The sequence below is a fragment of the Podarcis vaucheri genome (assembly GCF_965113315.1).
Source record: "Podarcis vaucheri genome assembly, chromosome: 14".
NCBI classification, from domain to species: Eukaryota; Metazoa; Chordata; class Lepidosauria; order Squamata; family Lacertidae; genus Podarcis; species Podarcis vaucheri.
The window spans coordinates 5,189,846-5,208,523 of NC_138752.1; the positions used below are offsets into that span (position 1 = coordinate 5,189,846).

Genomic DNA, 18,678 nt, shown 5'->3' on the forward strand with positions numbered 1-18,678 from the left:
AAGATCGTTGGAAGCTCCCCTGTACTAAGTCAAAGTCTTGGTCCTTCTAGCAGAGTCTTGTCTACAATGACTGACAGCAGTTCTCCAAGGTTTCAGACAGGAGTCTTTTCCCTGCCATGTCTGAATATACAGGGGGACTGAACCCGTGACCTTTTGCATGGGAAACAGGAGCTCAACTGCTGAGCTACAACCCTTCCCAAAAGAAGATTGCAGCCTCAATAAAAGAATGTTTTTTTTCTTCAATACCTGTAGTAAAAAACCTGTACACTTGGGTCCTACTGTGCAGTGACATAATCCTCAGGTGAGGATTTATAATGCCCTCCAAAATGTCATATAATAATGTGTGAGGTTTCAAGTTATCCAGAATTCTTCATTCAGTTAGGCAAGACCATGGGACATGCAGGGTGTCTGGAGAAACAGCCCTAGCTAGTAGTCAAGTCATCAGTTCCTGCATGTGCTGAGTCATCAGGTGGAATCTGGAGGAAGCAGACATTCAGGTGAGGCTTTCAGGGGCTGCTGTTCTGGTTTCAGGGTCTCTGGAGAACTCAAAAGCTGGAACGTTATTTGGTGAGATTTTGGTTTGGTCTCATATATGGATAATATATTGTTGCTATTTTTCCAGTGGGCAACCCTGACAAGTTTTGCTTTAAAAATATATATTTTCCAAAGTGCACCAAATCATCAATTACAGCATAGTTCAGGTCAGCACATAGCAAAATTACTCCATTTGGAAACTGATCAAGAAAGCATCCAAGCCAACACAGTGAGAGGTGAATAAGGTCGCCTGCCTTCCTGTCCACCAGCCTTGCTTTTAACAGGAAACTGAGGCGCAGAACAAGCAAGTAGCTGCAGCTTTCTTCCCTGCAAGGATGGAAAGAAGCCTCCCTCGCTTCACGATATTCTACACGTGGGGACCGCTGTTTGAAAGCAGAGGAGGAGCAGAACTAGTTTTGGGGAGGAGAAGGTGGCAGCTTGCCTGGTGGAGAATCACGCACAGTTCTCTGGCGCAAACGCATTTACTCGGGAGTAAGTCCTGCCCAGCTCAAGAGGATTGGAGCCTGCTTCGGCTGCAGCCTGGGAGATACCTTGGCTTTTGCTTTGGGAGAGGGATGAGCTAATTCTGGGGTGCGGCTCGCCTCGCCGCTGGGGAGCTCCGCCAGCAACGTGCAGCACAAGCCTGCTGGCTGGATGGTCGGTCCAGCCAGCTCGGGGTGAGGGGGAGGAGGAGGAGGAGGGGAGGAAGGCCAGCTGGCCGGTCGGTCCCGGGGTGATGACGCGCTTCCTGCTCTCCCTGGGCTGGGGGCTCTCAGCCTGGGAAGCAGAAGCGCCTTGCAAAAGGCTGGCAGAGACGCGGCGCCTCCGAGCAGGCAGGAGGTTGCTGCAGCCGCGGCGAGAGGAGGAGGAGGAGGAGGAGAGCGGCGCTCCGATGCCCCGCGCCATGCCCGGCTAAGGCTCGCCTCTCCCGGTAGGAGCCGCTTCCAGGCGTGCTTTTCAGGCGGATTCCCCTCCTTTCAGTATATATGCAGGTGTCTATTTATGCGCATGGTTTATGTGCACCTTTGCATTGAAATGCTTTCGGGAATATATTTGCACCATCGGCGCGCGCGGAGGAAGCAGGCGAGCTTGCCGAGAGGGCAGCGCCTCCTTGGATGGGCTGGATCGGACCGTCCCTGCCTCGCCCGCGCACGCCTCCCCCTCGCTTCCTTTCCCGGCCACCTGTCCTTTAGCACGGGAATGCAGCTGACTCTGCAAAAGGATTCCCCCGCCCCACCCTTGCTCCCTTGCATCTTGCTCTCTCTCTCTCTCCCCCCCCGCTTCCTGACCTGCTTTTCTGGCGGTCGGGGGCCCCAGGCAAGGCAGCGAGGCGATCGGAGGTGGGCCCAATCCTCACTGAGCAAGCCTGCCGACCCCTCCCCGCCGCTTGTTGCTTTCCGCCCCCGCCCGGCCCCCTTCGCAGCGTCCACAAGCAGGCTGGGCAACTGGGTGTTAGCGGGTGGGGAGCTCTAGAAAGGCAGCCGGGGGTGAAGCAGAATGGGATCGTGTCCATTTCAGATCCCCGAGAGCTCGGGCTCTTGCTGGCGCTGCACGGCACCCACCGCCGCACCCGCCCATCTTCCCAGCCCGGCTGCTGATCCGCGTCAGGTCCGACCCGCTTTGCAGATGGCTTGAGCTCAGTGCGGTTTGCCCAGACTTGAACCTTCTCCTCCTCCTCCTCCTCCTCCTCCCGTCCTCCTTCCCCAAGAATCCTGGTGTGGGAAGGAAGGAAGGAAGGGGGCTGCAAATCCAGCAGCCTCCAAATAAGCCACCCTTATCTGCTTGTGCGTTATCGGGGGAGCCTTTTTGGAGACACGCTGGGTCAGGGGGAAATTCCTTGCGCTGGGGAGCCATATTTGCTGCTTGGCGCGGCTTAGCCGGCTGGGTTCTCGCGGTGGAGGTGATGGTGGTGGTGATTTTAATAAACGGGTTGCATGTTCCCTGCAAGGGGGGCGGGGAGCCGCCTCCCTCCCTCCCTGCTTCAAATACCTCTGAAAGTTCAGTTCTGGGCTGTGGAGCTGGGCGAAGGCCCCGGCAAGGTGATCCTGGCGTGGCGTGGGGATGGGGGTCTTCTGGCGGATGTGACCTTTAAAGCACCACCGGCCTGGGGAGATGCGAAGGGAGCAGCCGGATCTCTGCAGAACTGGGCGTTTGCTTTAGGGAGCGAGGCGCGCCTTGGGAGATGGGCGGACGCGGCTGGGTGGCTGCCCCGCCGCTTGGCTTGGCTTCCCTCCTTGGAGGTGGAAAACAACCCGGCTGTTGGCCTGGGAGGAAGGCAGCTGCCAGGAGGCTGGGGGGGGGCGAGGAGGTGGCACCTCTAGGTGCAGCCTGGTTTCTAGCATGCAGCCAGAACAAGGTGGTAGAGCCCTGAGCTGGGAGGATGGGCTGTGTCACTTTGGAGTGCAAGCGGAGGGGACTGTTCCTTTTCTTAAAGTGCCATGACCCTTTGCAGGTTTTAGGGGTTTTTATTTTTACAACATCCCTGAAAGGGCTGGATTCCCCCTCCCCCCATGATATGCTTACTTTATATCTTTAGGGAGGTTTTCGTGAAAATAAAACAATTGAGGCTTAGGCTCAAAAGTAGCATCCCCCCCACCTGCATCCTGAAGTGGTACGCTCCATCCTACTCCGCCTCAGGGCTCTAGGACTTTGTTGCCCTGGCTTGATGATGCCCCTTTCACAAGTGTCACAGCGGAGGCAGAGCCAAGTTCTTATGGCACAGGAGGAAGGAAAATTCCACAAGTGCCTCTCCTTGGAAGTAATTATGATACAGTAAGTAAGGCATTAGATAGCTAATAATTTGATGTTCTTGCACATCACCTAAAACCAGCAACCTGATAAAGTCAACTTGCCTTGCCTGATGTTAGCAGCACCTAAGGCTTTTTCTGGATATGTTTGCATGAGGGCAGCATCAGAAGTGCACTTGAAAAAATGGAGAAGGGGTGCGCAAGCTTCATTTTAGAAACAGTAATTTTCTACCGTTTGTAGACTCTGAGGTATGCGGCAGAATGTACAGGCACTGTTCTTCTCAATTTTGTGTGTGAGTGAAGCTATCCTGCTCCATCACACTCCTTTCAGTGTTTTACTTTGCACAAACACCCAGATTGCAGGCTATTGCAAGGCATCACTGAAATGACCTTACAGGGTTTTAACAGCCTGCCTGCTACAGACAGGCCTCTGTGTTCATCTGAGAGAGCCTGGTATTTGTGCAGGAGCCATGGCTCTTGGAAGCTGTCAGTTCCATGACACGGTTTCTGTCCCTGCAGGTTGCTTGAGGAGGAGGAACAGGGTTTGATTCCCTGATGCCTGCTTGGGAAGGCCCAGGGCTCAGGCCTAGAGCAGCTGCTTTGCATGGAGAAAACTCATTGTTCAGTCTCTGCCCTCTCCTTTTAAAAAGGGTTGGGTGATGTGAAAACTGTTCTCTGCCTGAGGCCTTAGAGAGCTGCTGTCAGTTAGTGTGGAGGCTGCCCTGGGCTAGATCTGACTCAGTGCAAATGCATGGAGAGTAAGACTGTCCCTGGAGATGGGTTGTGGCTCCATGGCAGAACATCTGCTTTGCATCTAGAAAGGTCCATGTTCAATCTCTGGCATCTCCAGTTAGAGCTGGAGAGAGAGAGGCCCTGTCTGAAATCCTAGAGTGTCATTGGACACTAGTCTGTTAGATAATGCTGCTTGATTGGGTATTCCTGGATGCCACTTTTCCATAATGCGTTGCACTCAGTGCAGCTTACAGCAAATGTTCAAGGCATCGAAACACAGAGTGTTGGAAATACAGATATACAAAATACAGAACACATCAGTAAATTCAAAATTAGCAAAAACCAACAATTTAGCAAACACATAGTAAATTCAGCATTACTGAAAGAAAATAGTTATGTAGGTTTAAGTACATAAATAAAAAGCAAAACAAGAGTGAACCAACAATAATGTTTCTGTTACTGGTCTTGCTGCCCTGCAGGGAGCCTGGGTGGGTGATATGCAGCTGGCTGCCAGTGAGCCAGGTGGGCCAGTGGTCTGACTCCGGAGAAGGCAGAGTTTTGGGTCCCCATCGTCTAATGGCTGTTAGCCAACATGGCCAAGTATTTCTTCCTCTGTCAGGGGCTGTGTGCTAGGAATTGCAAGAGGAAGAGGGGCTGCTGCACTCATGTGCTGCTTCTGGGCTTCCCATGGCGGGGGGCAGGCTGTGGTGGAAAATGGGGTGCTGGCTAGATGGGTCTTTGGTCTGGGGGCCCTGGCGTGCTTGCTGGCCAATGTGCGGATGCCTCTGCTTGTGGTGGTAGGTTCATGTTGCAGGTGCCACCTGCTTTGCTCCAGCCAGTGAGTTTGCCTCTAAGCATCATGGAATGCGCTGCTCCCAGCCCGTGCTTGTTTGCTCTGACTGAATTTCTGTCTTCAAGTGTTATTCAAAGTCCTGTATGATACGTTGCATCTTGCAGTGCAGGGGAGGAGAACCACATCCTGCAGGTGTAGGGACCACAGAGGGATGGTGGACAGTAAGTGATTGACCTAGGCCAGAAGGATCTCTGGCCTCCCTGATGTTGCCGGGTTACAACTTCTGCCGCCCCTGACCTTTGGCACACCCAGACCGAGGCTCATGGGAGTTGCAGTCCACAACAGCAGCAGGAAGGTCACAGCTTCTCCATCCTTCACTGGAGGGTTTGCCCTTGGAACTAAACAGCCTAGATTTCATGTGCGGGGAATCTGTAAGAATGGGCCCACAACAGGCTCACAAAGCGCAGATCTCGCGGAGGTTGCTCTGTGACCTGTTGCTTGTCCCTGAGCCTGTTTAGTGGGAAAATGTGCCCCCCCCCAAACTGGGAGTTATCTAATTATTCCAGGCACAACTGAATTTCTTTTCTCCCCACCCCCATGCGCAAGCAAATCAAGGAAGGTGCTTCTCCCCCACACCCCATGTTTCTTGTCTAAACATTATCACAAGATCATGGTCAATGATCAGCAGTTGAGTGGGATATTGTCGTATTGTATTGTATTTTAATTTTCTGTACTGCCCTTTGTATGTCGATCTCAGGGTGGTTCACAACATAAAAATACAAGATAAAAACACAAAGTACACAAGGAAAAAAAACACACACAAACCAAAAAACACAAACCAAAAGTGGAGTAGATGGCTCTACTTTTATTCTTGCCTTAATAATGACATCGTCATGGTGTTGACATAGCTCTTTTTGGAGTGTTCAAAATGCTTCATGTCTGTCACCTTGTTATCCTAAATAGCTCTGTAAGGAGGAAAGGTTGCACAGTAAACCCATTTTGCAGATGAGGGAATGAGGTTGGGAGAGTGAGCCAAGCTCTTGCTGATTTGTAGCCTGCTTTCCTGACTACTCTGCCGTTCCTGTTCTTTGGCTGTGATCTGAGCAGCCCACCAAAGAGCAAAAGACTCTCATTCCCGCTTTCAGCAAGGCATTTTGCTTTGGAAAAAAGGAAACCAAAAGAACCCACTACACTGAAAGCTGGGTATGAATACCCATAAAAATATAGGACGCTGTTTTGTATCAGTTCAGACTATTGGTTCACCTGACCCGGCGTTGCCTCCTCTGTCTGGAAGTGGCTTTCCAGGGCCTTGAGCAGAGAAAGGTCTTCCCCCTTCACCTGCTACCTGAGGTTCTTTTAACTGGAGGTGTTGTGGACAAAAGGTAGCACCTGCGGCAGGCATAATGGCTGCTTTGCCACCTGGGCTTTGGCCCTCCCATGTTAGTTTTAAACCTTAATAATAATAATAAAAGCGCATCTAGCCACTATCCAGCCACCTTGCTGAAAGGCAAAAGAAGAAGAAGAAGGCTTTGTCATGTAGCCCCGATCAAGGAGGAAGCCATTTGTTTTGTTTGTTTTTTTTAAAGATATTTATTAAAGTTTAAACATTACAAAGAAAAGAAAAGAGAAACAAAAGAAAAATACAAGCAATAAACAATTACAAAACCTCAAACACACAAATAAATACAGTAGTACAAAACATCAACAATACAAAAAAAGAGGGGGGGAACAAAAGCATTTAAAAAACTCAAAAAAGAACAAACAAAAATAAAAAGGACCCCGTATTTTCATATCCTTATCTTTCATTTGCTTATTTCCTCGACTTCCTCACACCTCCTTTTTTGTATTCTAGTTCAATTAATTATTCCAGCAAGTCCTTTCCCTCTTTCTCAAACAAGGAGGAAGCCATTTGAATCTCCATCAGGAGAGAGTCGTGCAGTCTGGGTGCCACTGCTGTGCAGATCCTGCCTCACTTAGTCACTCACGGTACCTGATCTGAGGTGTTGGGAGTCTGCAAAGCAGGAGGGCTGGTTGGTTTCTTTGGCTGGGCCGCCTCTGCCTGTATCTCAAGCATACGGCTGCATTTCCTTGGTGTGCCTGTGATAGAATAACCTGCTAGGAAAATGATGGTCAGGGGTATATGGACTACAATTCCCATCATCCCTGAACATTGGCCATGTGGGCTACTGGGAGCTGAAACCCATCAGCATCTGGGTGTAGGGAAACAGGCTGAAATGGGTTAAAGATGCTCACATTGTATGCTTTTGAAGGTTGGCAATGGTCCAGGGAACCTTGCACAATTCATTCTCTGACATGTGTCCTGACAGTTCTCATATTACAGATTCGGCCTGATCCAGGTTCTTTCTAGCTATTTCTCTACACATTGTTCAAAATGCAAGTGAGAAAAGACAGTATTAGGAGCATCCCTCAAGTAACATAACCCAGAACTGACAAGGAAACAGTGAGGACAAAGAATTGATTTGCCAAACTACAAATCCTGGGCAAAAGCAAGAATTCTTGTGAGCGGTCTGGAGCCATTTCCATAAAGGCGAGGCCTGGCCATGCTTTGCCGCAGAGCACCCTGCCACACAGACACGGATCTCTCCCCCGCCCCCCAATAAATCATACAGATCTTGCAGCCCTTGTTAAACTTGCTTGAAATGCAAATCTCCATATTTCTAGACTTCACAAACCAACTTGCAGGCCAAAGACATGGTTTCCCCCAAGCAAGACCCATGGCAAAAGAAGCTAATTTGGAGTTCTACATCAGATTCCCCTTTTGCCCATCAGGAGCTCCTCACTGCAAGGCCTTGCGGAAAGGGTTATTCCCAAAGAGTGCTCAATAATGGCTCCTCATCATCCTGGAAAAAGTGACCAATGGAGTGCCACAGTGTTCTGTCTTGGGCCTGTTGTTGTTCAATATCTTCCCTTGGAGGAAGGAATTGAGAGGATGCTTATCAAATCTGCAGGTGACACCAAACTGGGAGGGGTAGCTAATGCTGCAGAAGACAGAAACAGAATTCACGAAGACCTTAACAGATTGGAGACCTGGGCGCAAGCTGAAAAATGGGTGACACATGCCTCGCAAGTACAGGCAGCCCCTGTTTACGGGCATTCAATATGTGTGCGACCATGTATATGTGCATCACACCAAACCCGGAAGTGACTTGGAAACATCATAAAGATGTCACTGAAATGTCACTAAAAGGGCGGAATGGGGTGGGGTGAACCAGGGTGTTTCCAGGCTTTTTCAATGGGTTTCAATTATACTCCATTTCACCAATGTACGCCTCAGAGTGTATCCCATGCATAAACGGGACTGCCTCTAGAACATGTGAAAAGGATCTAGGTGTTTCAGGAGACCATAAGCTGAACATGAGTCAACAGTGTGATGCAGCAGCAAAAATAGTGAATGCTATTTTAGGTTGCATCAACAGAAGTATAGTGTCCCAATCAAGGGAATTAATAGTCCCACTATATTCTGCCTTGGTCAGACCGCATTTGGAATTCTGTGTCCAGTTCTGGGCACCACAATTTAAGAAGGATGTTGACAGACTGGAAGGTGTCCCGAGGAGGGCAACCAAGATGATCAAGGGTCTGGAAACCAAGCCTTATAAGGAAGAGTTGAAGGAGTTGGGTATGTTTAGCCTGGATAAAAGAAGACTGAGAAGATAGGATATCTATCTTCAGATAAGTAAAGGGTTGTCACATGGGAGATGGAGCAAGCTTGTTTTCTGCTGCTCTGAAGGCTAGGACCTGAAGGCTAGGCTTCAAGTTATCACTCAATATCGGGAAGAACTTTCTGACTGTAAGAGCTGTTGGTCAATGGTACGGACTCCCACGAGAGGTGGTGGACTCTCCTTCCTTGGAGGTTTTTAAGCAGAGGTTGGTTGGCCATCTGTCATAGATGTTTCAGTTGAGATTCCTGCATTGCAGGGGTTGGACTCGATGATTCTTTGGGTTCTTTCCAACTCTACAATTCTATGGTTCTTTGATGGTGGGGTGGATGAGAACACAGTCGTACTACCTGAGGCTGATGAGAACTGTAGTCCAAAATATCTGGAATGGTTGGGGCGAGCTAATTTAAAATAATTGCATGTATCCAACCTACAACTTTTTTTTGGAAGAAAAATGTCTCCAGCAGCATGATGAAGGGTAACTGAGCTAATAAATTAAACTATCAGAGTTTGCTTTCATTTATCTATTTGAACTAATAAGACAGCTTCCATTCTAATCAAATAATCTCTGTTAATTAAATGGGGGCTCCGTTGGCTTTCAGCCAGTTCATGAATATGTATGGGGGAAACTTAACTTCATCTGTCATGGTGAATTATATGCCGGCAATCCTTATGGGGAGGGAGCCTGTTAATGGAGTGTGTGTCACTGCTGGTGTATTGATGACTCTTGGATGGAGATATCACATGGTGTGTACAGGCAGTCATATTCAAATTCCCATCTGGACTGTGTGTTTTTCCGTCCATCCAAGGAAGCTGGCTTGTGGAGCTCCCTTTCTACTTGCAGTTAGTGCAGAATGCTTCAGCACAATTGCTGTGCTGACAGGAGGGAGACCTTGTCAGCATATGGCAGTTGTGCTCTGAGATCTGCCCTGGTTGCTGATTTGCTACCAGGCCAAGGTCAAGGTGTTACTATTAGCAGATGACGCCCCTCAACAACTTGAGACTGCATTTGTAAGGAACACAATGAACTGCTGGGTCAAAATGTCCAATTTTCACCCAGTTACGAGAACTACTTTAAAAAAATTTAATGTGGCAGAAGACTGAGAGGTGACAGATAGCCATTTTCAAATACCTGAGGGCTGTCACATGGAAGACAGAGCAAGCTTGTTTCCTGTTGCTCCAGAGGAAAGGATTCAAACTAATGGATTCTAATGACAAGAAAGGAGATTCTGACAAAACACTAGGGAGCACTTTCTGATGGTGAGGGTTGTTTGGCAGTGGGACATACTGCCTTGGAGGGTGCTGGTTTTTAAACAGAAGTTGGATGGCCGTCTCTCATGGATTCTTCAGCTGTATTTCGTGCATTGTAGGGGTTTGGACCGGATGATCCTCGGGGTCCCTTCCAACTCTACAATTCAAACTGATGTGGAAATGTGGTGACCTGAACTTTCTTGGAAACAGGAGTTACTGAGATAAACTGGAATTGACAGATCTGCCCGTCCCAAATGCATTTATATCCTGCCTGGCCATGCCACTTGGCATTACCAGACCAGAGCATGCCTGTCCTCACACCCAGCAAGATCTGCCCAGGTGCCCTGCCACCCTCATGGCTCCTGTTGGCGTGTGCTGCTTTCATTTGTTTTGCCATGCACTGATGTGTGAGTCCTATGACCAGAACAACTTCCCATTACAAATAAGCAAGCAGAACTTTTAATTTTGTGATGGATCTGGTTCTTTTAATAGAAGGGCTACAGCACACCGTATATTGACTGCCATGAAGAGGTGAGAGGGTGGAAGGGAGTGAGGCCCTGGTATTTTCAGTCTCTGTTCCTACAACTTTCACACACATGCACAGCCATGTCAAGTAGCATCTCAGGGGTTTTTAATTTAAGGAGAGAAATGGCTTGAGCAGGAGGAATGCAAGTGCCCATTGAGGGGCACACTGGCAAAAATTGGGGAGGCGTATCCTCTGGAAGGGGTGACAAACCCGTGGCTCACAACCTCAGGGCTGTTTGTACTCTAGCTCTTCTTTCCATCAGACATTCATTTGATCTCCAACACTAAATCTATGCCCGTAATCTTCAGTGCTACCTCTCACTCTTTCTTCCACTATTTTGGAATATTTCTTATCAGTGATGGCCAGTGAAGTGGTTCAGTGGTAGGAACCACGAGCTGCTGATGCAAGGCATTCAAAACAATGTGAATTTGTGCTGTTATCAGTAACCAACTTGATGAAGTGATCATGCTGGGGACAAGGGGTGCCACAGTCAGAATCATGCAAGAGCTCAGTTCCTAAATGTTTTTGGCCTGCCTTAGATGGAGGATAGAGAAGCATCAGTGTGTATAGAAACTTGTCTACTGTCCAAAGGTAAAATTCGCACCTTCAGCCACTTTTGCCTCTCTGCTGCCCCTCACTGGCATGCTGCCCAGATGGGAATGTGACCCCTGGTCAGGAAAAGGTTCCCCACTGTGGGTTAGCTGATGCAGCTGCTGGTGCCAGATGTTGATCAGTGTAGGTGATTAGCCAGTCTGCAACCATGCACTTGCACAGTGCTGTTTGGGGTGCCTCCTCCTGCCAGCAGCATCCCAGGATAGCTGCAAAATCCATTTCTCGCCTCCCTTGATTAACCCAATGTGGCACCTAGCAATAAACTGGTTCCCATTCTTGTTTCTGCTTTCCCTCTTAACTTCTCATATCTTGAAAATGAATGCTGATAGATGTGCTTGTTTCACTCTCCCTCTTCTACTCCTCCATCAGCCTCAGCAAACACGACCAATGGTCAGGAAAGATGGAGGTTGTAGTCCAGCAACATGGGGGGGGGCACAGATTTCCCTGCCCCAATCAATCATATTTCATTTCCAAAGTTAAAACAATGCTCAAGGCTACTTACAACATACAAGAATTTAAATAACCACAAACATCACAAAACTAGTCACAAACAAAACATGAAAAAATATACAACCAAATTGAACAACCTCCACACAAATCACAAGATCCAAGATACAAAAAATCAACAGCAACATCTTCCCCAACAAACCCCCCTAAACAATGCCCCATCCCTAGACTAAGACTTCTGGGGAGTGAAGAAAGTGGAGGCTCCCTGCTGTGACTCTGAATGAGCTGCTTTTGTGTATTTATCAGGACTAATTAAACCAGGGATGGTGAAGCTGAGGTCCTCCAGATGTTGTTGGACTCCCATCAGTCCCAGCCAGTGTGGCTGATGGGGTGATGGGTGTTGTAGCCCTGCAAAATTGGGAGCATAGTTTGTGAATTTGGTGCCCCCAGATGTGCTGACTAGAGCGATGGGAGCTGTGGTGCCAAACATCTGGAGTGCACCAGGTTAGCAAATGTTGCTGACCATCGCCTGGTGGCTGGGGCAGATGGGAGGATGAGCTCACCAGCAGCAGCATCTGGAGGGCCATTCTTCTTCTTCTTTTGCTATCACTCGTAGCCGAGTAAGATTGTCTTCCATAAACATGGTTTTAACAGTGAGACCGTAAGTGACTGTGGAGACCAATTCTGGATCCCCACGCCCTTCCACAGTGGGGACATTGGTTTCCAAGCGGGAGTTGATCACGGTGTGGATTTGCCAAGCATGCCTTCCTCTTAGCACGTTTCTCCCTTGCGTCCTGAGTTTGAGTGTCTTCAAAGCTCATGACACCTTTGTTAAAGGCTGTTTTCCAACCGGAGCGCTCACTGGCCAGTGTTTTCCAGTTGTCACTGTTTATACTACATTTTTTTAGATTTGCCTTGAGACAGTCTTTAAACTTCTTTTGTTGACCACCAGCATTACGCTTTCCATTTTTAAGTTCGGAATAGAGTAGTTGCTTTGGAAGACAATCATTAGGCATCTGCACAACATGACCAGTCCAATGAAGTTGATGTTGAAGAATCATTGCTTCAACACTGGTGATCTTTGCTTCTTCCAGTACACTGATATTAGTACTTTCCAAGTGATGTGTAAAATTTTTTGGAGACACCGTTGATGGAATTTTTCAAGGAGCTGGAGATGGCATTTATAAGTGGTGCATGTTTCACAAGCATATAGTAAGGTTGGCAGTACAGTAGCTTTGTAAACAAACATTTTGGTTTCCCTGTGAATGTCCCAGTCCTCAAAGAGGACTCTCTCTTGCTTGCCCTACAGGGACAGTCCTGAGGAAACAGGAACTGCTCCTGGGCATTTGGGACAGTCGCAGTGACTTGTAGGAGGCAAACTAAGGCAAGGAAATAATCTGTGGTTCGATCTTGTGGAAGCTGCCCATGGGGTTGGCCTCCTGGGACGGAAATCTTGTAACATGGATTTGAGGAACAAAGCATATGCTTGTTTGCAAATGAATGTCAGCAAAATCCAGTTTGCTGCAACTCTTGTATGTGTGTGACATTTTATGCAGAGGAATTTCCATTCTCAAGAGAAGCGGGGGCGGGGGAGGCCATTGCTTTGTGGAAGAGCATGAGATCTGCATGCTGAGGGGTCCCAGATTCCGTCCTCAACAGCATCTCTAGGCAAGACCCCGGAAAGCTGATGCCAGTCAGTGCAACCAAGACTGAGAGCCTGGCTTGGTATAAGACAGGTCCAAGAGCAGACAAAGCTGTTCATGTACAGCCCCACTCAGCTCTGAGGATCTGGAGTCACCTCCTCACCCCAACATTAGTTTGGAACCCGCAAAAAGAAAAGAAAAAGCAATTTATTCATTCACACATCAGTATCCAACCCACCTCTCTCTACTACCTACACACACACACACACACACACACACACACGGTTTGCAAATTAGTACCTGCAAATGTGATGGGGAACTAGATGTAACTCAGTGGCTTTTAAGTTTACAGTCCCTATCAGACCAGCTCCATGTACTTGGCAGGAGTTTTAGGATGGGAGGTAGGAATCAGAAATGGTCTGAGTTCCCTGGATATCTCTTGATATAACTCACAGATATTCCAAGTCCTTTCTAAAGTTTGCTGGCATAGATTTTGTAGTTTGTTCATCACCTGTCTGTTATTACTTCTCTTGATTTCATCGTAGACTGATTCCCTGAGATTTGTTTTATTTCAGCTGTCTCTGTTGTTGTCCGTCTTATGTGCCTATCCCCAATGTGCGCTTCCTGCATTGAGAGGGTGGTCATGGGGTCTTTGTTGCTCTTTGGGTAGCCTGTCTGGGCCACCAGTGGAAGACGATCCTGCCTTCCACATAAAATAGCTGATTTTTTTTAGTAAATAGCATGTGACACAAAGATGTAATCCACCACACTGCCCCCATTCTTGGATATTACAGAGATTCTAGGATATCTTTTACAGAGCAAATAGCTCTACAATGTGTGATTTGCATGGTTTGCTTTCCTTCTGATGTGATTCTCTACACAGTGACTCACATCTGGGCCCAAGCACCTTGCCTTGTGTGCCAAAATTCTTGGCTTGCTGGGGCAGAGAACCATTGCGCCCCTGCTGCAGGTGGTCAGAGGAGGGCTAATGCAGCTGCCAAGTCAGAAGGGATCAGGTGATACAAGCAGTGTTAGAAACTCAGATATATAAGCTAATCATAGAGTTGGAAGGGACCCTGAGGATCATTTAGTCCAACCCACTGCAGTGCAGGAACATGCAGCTGTCCGATATGGGGATCAAACCTGTGACCTTGCTGTTATCAGCACCATGCTCTAACCAGCTGAGCTATCGCCAAATGGCACCTTAAACCTAGGTTACAGTCACCGCCATGGTATGTATAGGTGCCATTTCTACCCCCAATGGGGTATGGTTCATCATCATCATCTCATTTCTGTACCGCTTTATATTTTAAAGAAAAAAATCTCAAGGTATTTTACAACACATTAAAACATCAAATGAAACAATCCAAATAAAACAATTTCAAGCTTCCAGGGAAATATTTCAGATCCTTCTCTAATTGACATTTTGCTTTCCCCATATTTATTTACTTACTTAATTTCTATAGCTGCCCCATGGCAGAACTACTCTAGAAAGCCAGTGTGCTTAGACCTGGCAGATCAGGGTTCAAATCCCCACTGAGTCATGAAGCTCACTGCGTGACCTTGGGCCAGGCACAGCTATTAACCAACCTCACAGGGTTGTTATAGACCAGGCTTCCTCAGCCTCGGCCCTCCAGATGTTTTTGGCCTACAACTCCCATGATCCCTAGCTAGCAGGACCAGTGGTCAGGGATGCTGGGAATTGTAGTCTCAAAACATCTGGAGGGTCGAGTTTGAGGAATCCTGTTGTAGGGATTAACTGAGGAGGGGGTGAACCATATACCCCTTGGAGAAAAGAGTGGGATATAAGTGCAGTAAATAAGCTCTTCTACTTACCTGCTTAAGAAAGCTGGAGGGGCCAGCCAGACGGAGATGTCAGTTGGCAACCTGGCATCCATAGATCTCTATGTTGTTGCAATTGGACCCGTACCAGTCGCAAAATGTGCCTGGCACCTGGCTAATTTCTAACACTGGATGCAACGGACCTGTTGGACTCCATCTGGTTCTAGAAAACTGGTGGCTTCAAGCTACCTTGTCAATGTGAGCGACCCATCACTCAGGCTGCCTTGGAGTTCTTCTTCCTTTCTGTTCCTGCTGGCCAGTGTGGTGTAGTGGTTAAGAGTGGTAGACTTGTAATCTTGTGAACCGGGTTCGATTCCCTGCTCCTCCACATGCAGCTGCTGGGTGACCTTGGGCCAGTCACACTTCTCTGAAGTCTCTCAGCCCCACTCACCTCACAGAGTGTTTGTTGTGGGGAGGAAGGGAAAGGAGAATGTTAGCCGCTTTGAGACTCCTTAGGGTAGTGATAAAGCGGGATATCAAATCCAAACTCTTCTTCTTCTTCTTCTTCTCCAGACCAGTGGGAGGATCAGGCATGAGTTCTGTACTGGCAGAATTAGAGCAGTGTGGGATTAGCATCCTCATTGGGGGGGTGAGTTGTAGTCCATCATAACTAATTTACAAAATGTATCCCTGGGTGCCAGTTACTCCAGCTGTCCTTAGCTTCTAGGCTCTGCTTTTTTCCTTGCCTCTTTTTGGAATTCTGCAATACCAAGTCAGTTCCTCAGACCGCAGTGTCCTCAAACCTAAGAGCTTCAGTCTTGCAACTTTTTGGTGATGAATTTTGGAGAGCAGACTAGTGTAGAAAACTCTGCTGCTGTTTCAGCTCTTGCGTACATGCACAGATTTGGGGGAGGATTGTACCACGCAGCTTATCTCCCCAGTGCATGCTAACAGGCTTATTTGAACCGCTCTTTCTGCTCCAAGGAGACTGGCTTTTGCGGAGAGAGGAGCTTGTTAAAACCACAGAGCAAAGCCTCGGCTGTCTCTTGCGCACCCAAAGAGCAGAACCCGCCTGATGGACAGACAAGGAGAGTAAGCAGGCCTGATAGATTTTCGGGGGGGGGGGGAGAGGCAGGTTCCGTTGCAGCTGCTCAAGTCTTTGCCTTTGGCTGCAGATTTGGCCATTAGAAAAGGGTCTTGTTTTTTTTAAAGACAGAGGCAAGATTAAATTTCAGGTGCCTGTGGAAGTGTTCATTGCACCACGCATTCTTCTGCTGCCCATGTTGGCAGGGCTGGCCTTAGACATTTTGCTGCCTGAGGCAAAGATGGAGGAGACAGTGACTGAGGGCTACTAGCCTTGATGACTGTGCTCTGTCTCCACTGTTGGAGGCACAAATGCTTCTGAATGTCGATTGCTTGAGACCGGTTTCTTATGTTCTTACGCTCCAGCTCCATTCCATGGATGGGCAGTTGGCACTTGCGTCCACACTGGCGTGGGGTTGCCTTCTCCAGCCCACCTGATGCAACAGACTAGATGAAGGGCTCCAGAACAGGCCAGGGAGGCCACAGAGCCAGTGTGATGTCGTGGTTAGAGTGGGAGAGGCCAGAGTTTGAATTCCCACTTGTCCGTGAAGCTCACTTGGGTGTCCCAGCCTAACCTTCCTTGCAGGGCTGTTGTGAGGATAAAATGGGGAGGAGGAGAACAGTGTATGAGCTTTTGGGAAGAAAGGTGGGGAAAAGCTGGGCAGCTCAGGAGGAACAACTGGGGTTGGCCCTGCCACCCTGCCACCACTTGCCACCTGAGGCAGTTGCCTCTCTCTGCCTCATGGTAGGACTTGTTCTGCATGTGGGAACAAGATGCCAACTAAAATGCAACTGGGAGGCTTCACACACACATACCTTTTGTGTCTTAAATACTGTTCAGAGCAATAACATCATCATCATCATTATTATTATTATCATTATCCTCAGGATATGTCTGTAAATTACCTTGTTTACTTGTACCCAGGCTTTGCCCACAGGTGATACTGGCAGTAAAATATGAGGACTCCCACATGAGGACCAGCTTTCCTTTCTGTTAGGTTTGAGTTTTGTTGTTGTCTTTCCTCCAAGGTGTTCAGAACACTGTATTCAGAGTTCTCCCCTTTTTGCGCAGCAGCCTTGTGAGGTTGGCCAGTCATGCAGATGTGCAGGGAGGGGGCTGGTCCAAGGTTAATCAGCTGGCTTTATTGCTGACTGGGGGATTTGAACCCAGATACCGTTACTTGGAAAATCCCTGATGCACCTAAAATGTGGATTGAGCATTTGAACTTCTCACCCCTCTCATTCAAGCAAGAGAGGAACTGCTTATAATTTTCATTTTTTTTAAAAAAGTATCTTAAGCCCTCCCTTGAGGCAGTTTGCAATTTGCAATCATGCATCAAAAAAAGTTTAACCCCGGCTTGTAATTTTGACCATGTCATGGAAGTTCTAGCCAGTTTATTAAAGAGAATGGAATTATGTTTAGAGTTTGGTCTTGCCTCATTTTGAGTGGATGCAGTCGGGGGGGGGGGTTGATACTACATAACTGTAATTAAATTTTTTTTATACCGTGTCATGTTTCCCCAAGAGCAATCAGTTCTTTAATAACTTGATGAGCTGTAATTAAAGGGCAGCACACCTCAGTGTCCCTGGGTGGGCAAGAGATAGGTAGCCCTCTTTCTTCCTTTCTTACTTGCTTGGGAGAAGCGGGGGCGGGGGGAGCTGATTTAACTTGACACAACAGCAAGAACTGACGACTGGAATCCAGAACTAGCCTGCAAGTATGAATGGCACTGTGATAGGAATCTTCCCTGTTTGCCAAGGCAAGCTCATGACTGGTTGCTTTTTGCCCATATGACTTTTTTGCTTCGTTTTTCAAGCTAAAATAATGTTGCACTGCAACATGGGCTAAAAGTTGGTTTGTGTCATATGGTTGCTGTGTAACAGAGTGACTACAGAACATAAGAATGCGGCAGCTAGACTGGTGACTGGGAGCGACCGCTGGGACCATATAACACCAGTCTTGAAAGACCTACATTGGCTCCCAGTACGTTTCTGAGCACAATTCAAAGTGTTGGTGCTGACATTTAAAGCCCTAAATTACCTCGGCCCACTATACCTGAAGGAGTGTCTCCACCCCCATCATTCAGCCTGGACACTGAGGACCAGCTCCGAGGGCCTTCTAGCAGTTCCCTCACTGGAAGAAGTGAGGTTACAGGGAACCAGGCAGAGGGCCTTCTTGGTAGTGGCACCTGCCCTGTAAAATGCCCTCCCGCCAGATATCAAGATGTCTCCTCTTACTTGCCTTTTCTCTAAACTGCAAAGTCCCAAATGCTGCAACTGCTCCTCATAGGAGACTTGGGTAACATTAGCCCTGATCCAGCAAGCAAGGGAGCTGGGGAGCCGCATCTGCTTGAATTCCCTTCTTGGATCAGGACCCTCCCATGCAGGCTGGGTGTGGATAAAAGAAAGTTGTTCTTTACACAATGCATAGTTGAGCTCTGGAACTCGCTCCCACAGTGATGGCCACCACCTTGGATTGGATGGCTTTAAAAGAGCACCAGACAAGTTCATAGAAGCTGCTAGCCATGATGGCTGGCTATGCTTTGCTTCCACAATCAGAGGCAGCAGTGACTCTGCCTGTTAGTTGCTCAGAATTGCAGAAGGGGAGAATGCTCTCGCACTTTGGTCCTTCTTGCAGGCTTCTCATGGGCATTTAGTTGGTGAGAGCAGGGCGCTGGACTAGGTGGGCCATTGACTTGACCCAGTGGGACTCTGTGTTCCTAGATTCTTATTCAGGGCCAGATCCGTGTTGAGTATTCCCTGGTATGGCACAGATTGAGGGTGGCAGTGGCTTTGCACAGCCCTACCATAACTTTGTTTCAGTCCTCATTTAATACAAGAGAGCTAGGAG

At 48.1% G+C, this 18,678-nt stretch overlaps 1 protein-coding gene across 5 annotated transcripts in view; it reads left to right on the forward strand.

The window, feature by feature from the left end:
• Positions 1-268: 268 nt before the first annotated feature.
• TLN2 (talin 2) overlaps positions 269-18,678 on the forward strand; it is a 187,777-nt gene continuing 169,367 nt past the window's right edge. The window contains exon 1 of one of the 5 annotated variants that reach the window (XM_082197996.1): positions 269-1,026. The gene's annotated coding sequence lies outside the window, so the exon portion shown is untranslated. Of the gene's footprint in view, positions 1,027-1,227; positions 1,466-1,996; positions 2,143-18,678 lie in introns of those variants that run through there. The other 4 variants (XM_082197998.1, XM_082197994.1, XM_082197997.1 and 1 more) reach the window with 4 other exon arrangements.